The sequence below is a fragment of the Pristiophorus japonicus genome, chromosome 21 (assembly GCF_044704955.1).
Source record: "Pristiophorus japonicus isolate sPriJap1 chromosome 21, sPriJap1.hap1, whole genome shotgun sequence".
Lineage (NCBI taxonomy): Eukaryota > Metazoa > Chordata > Chondrichthyes > Pristiophoridae > Pristiophorus > Pristiophorus japonicus.
Window position 1 is genome coordinate 29,078,869 of NC_091997.1, and position 3,311 is coordinate 29,082,179.

The following is a 3,311-nucleotide window of genomic DNA, read 5'->3' on the forward strand; positions in this document are numbered from 1 at the left end:
GCCCTGCATTTTTTTTTCCTTTTCAAGTATATATCCAATTCCCTTTTTGAAAGTTGCGTTAAATCTACATCCATCTGCCTTTCAGGGGGCAGTGTATTCTAGATTCAAGTGCGACATCACCACTGACACCTGGGAGACCCTGGCCAATGACTGCCGTAGGTGGAGAAAGGGCATCCGGGAGGGCGTTGAGCTCCTCGAATCTCAACGCAGCGAGCGTGAGGAGATCAGGCGCAGGCAGCGGAAGGAGTGTGCGGCAAATCAGTCCCACCCCCGCTTCCCTCGACGAATCCCTGTCCCACCTGTGACAGGGTCTATGGCTCTCGTGTTGGACTGTTCAGCCATCAAAGGACGCACTTTAGGAGTGGAATCAAGTCTTCCTCGCTTCCGAGGGACTGCCTATGGTGATGATCTAGATCATAATAACTGGGCTGCATAAAAACAATACTGCTCCTTTCCCTTCTGGTTCTTTTGTCAATTATCTCAAAGAAAATAGGCCTCTGGATTTGAATTAAGGACCTAGGTGATGTGCAGTCAAATGCTCGACCACTGAGCTATACCCCCACAAGTACAGGAAGTAAAACTTGGCCACAACCAAAGAAATGAGCCAGGTAATGTGCGCATATCAACATTTGTCGGAACTGCCAAAACAAACAGCCACCACTCCCAGCTGGAGCAACGTGACTATCACATGTGGCATGAATGTAGTTTGCACCAGCCTTGGCTGCAGACATAATTCACCACTAAATAACAACCCCACAATTGCAAGGGAGGCAGACTTACTGTATGACTCCCAACAGAAAGCACTTCAAAAGGAAAGGGGGCAACTGGATTTTAACCAGGGATTCCTTGATCTGCAGTCAAATGCTCTACCACTGAGCTATACCCCCAGATTCTGCAGCACTCCGGAGCAAATTTCAGAACCAGAAGCTTAAAGCAACTGTTCTCCTGTTGTTTCTGTGTGACGTTATAAACGGGAGCCCCGGGGGCGATTTTCCAGACTGCTTATTGAAGCAATTGTGTAATATTGAAAAAGAACATGAGTAAGACTGCTAATTAGTGTCAAATTATAGCCAGATTTGTTCTCTGTCCTGACCTACCAGAAATGTTGCCCCTTGAATCATTTCATTTAGGACCATTGCAGACAGCAATGATCGGATGCATTCATCCCATTCATAAAGGCTGGATTCATAATCCCAGGCCCAGAGGTGACAGCACAAGGTTCTAATGACTACAACATTCTTGTAATGATTCCATTTTCCCAAATGAATAAGAAAAAAAGAATTTGCATTTATATCGCGCTTTTCACAACTTCAGGACATCCCAAAGTGCTTCATAGACTTTTTGGAGTGCAGTCACTGTTGTAATGTAGGAAACGCGGCAGCCAATTTGCGCACAGCAAGCTCCCACAAACAGCAATGTGATAATGACCAGATAATCCATTTTAGTGATGTTGGTTAAGAGGTAAATATTGGGCAAGGGTGTTGAGGAGAACTCCCCTGCCCTTCTTCAAAATAACACCATGGAATCTTTTACGTCCACCTGACAGGGTAGACGGGGCCTCGGTTTAACGTCTCATCCAAAGGATGGATGGCACCTTCAACAGTGCGGCACTCCCTCAGTACTGCATTAGGAGTGTCAGCCTAGATTAAGTGCTCAAGTCTCCTGGAGTGGGACTTGAATCCACGACCTATGTAACTCATAGACGAGAGCACTACCCACTGAGGAACAGAGAGAGGCCATGAGGCCTCAAAGGTTTATCTTTCTTTTGGCTGCTCTCAACTCCACCAGCCTGACTTCGAAGCATATCCTTCGATCCCTTTTTTCCCCCTAAAAGCGTAGCTAATTGACCCTTGCACCCATTTATCGAGCCGTCTTTCCCTTGTAACATAAAAAGCAAACCCTGTGGCTCCCATTCTTCATGGGCACGAGCAAAATAGCAAACTCTTCTTTTTACAAATTGCTGTTTTATTTTTACAACCAAACATTTTGAATAATTTAGGAATAAAAACACTTAACACTGGATGGCTCTAGTAATTAGCATAAAATGTGTGGTGTTAAATTATCAATTTAGAGAAACAATTAACAAATTAGCTCTTGCAGAAGTGGGTCTAAGAGTCATTAACTTGCCTTGTGCATAAACCTATACACTTAATAAAATGAAGACAGTCCATTCCTAAATGCTCAGCAACTTTGCCAAAATATTTTGCTTGGCTCAGCATATCCCTCGCCTTCAGATTATACTTTTTTTTATAAATGAGAAGTTTCTAAAATCTACATCCGTCCATTTTAATCAGCTGTGCGACAACTAGATTTATATGAAAATATTTTCTAGTTCATAGAATCTAACAGTGCAGAAGGAGGCCATGTGGCCCATCGTGCCTGTGCCAACTCTTTCAAAGAGCTATCTAGTTAGTCCCACTCCCCCTGCCTTTTCCCCGTAGCTCTGCAATGTTTTCTTCATATATACACATATATATCAATTCCCTTTTGAAGGTTACTATTGAATCTGCTGTCAGCACTCTTTAAGACAGCGCATTGCTGATCATAACAATTCGCTGCCTTAAAAAACGTTCTCCTCATCTCCCCCTCTGGTTCTTTTGCCAATTAGCTTAAATCGGTTTCCTCAGGTTACTGACCCAACCTCAAGTCGATACATAAGAACATAAAAAATAGGAGCAGGAGTCAGCCATTCGGCCCCTCAAGCCTGCTCCGCCAATCAATAAGATCATGGCTGATCTACCTCAACACCACTTTCCTGTACGATCCCCATATCCCTTGATTCCCTCAATATCTAAAAATCTATCGACCTCTGTCTTGAAAATACAGTTTCTCCTTATTTAATCTATCAAAACCACTCATAATTGGATTGCTCCAGCACCAGTCAGATGGGACGGATTGATTATCTCCCAGAAAGGGTGCAGATCATTCAATTCAAATAGAAACATCTTTAATATATTATAAAACATACATTTGATTGGAAACTATATTTCAGTTTGAGAGATTTACTTTGTTGATTTCCTTTGTACATCTTTAAAGGATTTTGAAAATATACCTGCAGTTGACTTCCTCCAAGTCATTCTGAGGCCATCAGTGATGAAGACAGGTCAGAGACTCGATGGAAGGTCAAAGGTGAACAGTAAGGTAAGACTAACCTGGGACCATACTTCAAGGTTCAGATTTCTAAAAAATGAAAGAAAGAACTTGCATTTATATTACATAGGATTCCATCAGATATACGGCACAGAAACAGGCCATTCGGCCCAACTAGTCCATGCCGGCGTTTGTGCTCCACTCGAGCCTCCTCCCGTATT

General features: G+C 43.0%; 1 non-coding gene across 1 annotated transcript; it reads right to left on the reverse strand.

Moving 5' to 3' along the window:
- Nucleotides 1–815: 815 nt before the first annotated feature.
- Nucleotides 816–887, reverse strand: trnac-gca (transfer RNA cysteine (anticodon GCA)). The gene has a single exon. It is a non-coding gene; the product is annotated as a tRNA-Cys (tRNA).
- Between the last annotated feature and the right edge of the window lie 2,424 nt (nt 888–3,311).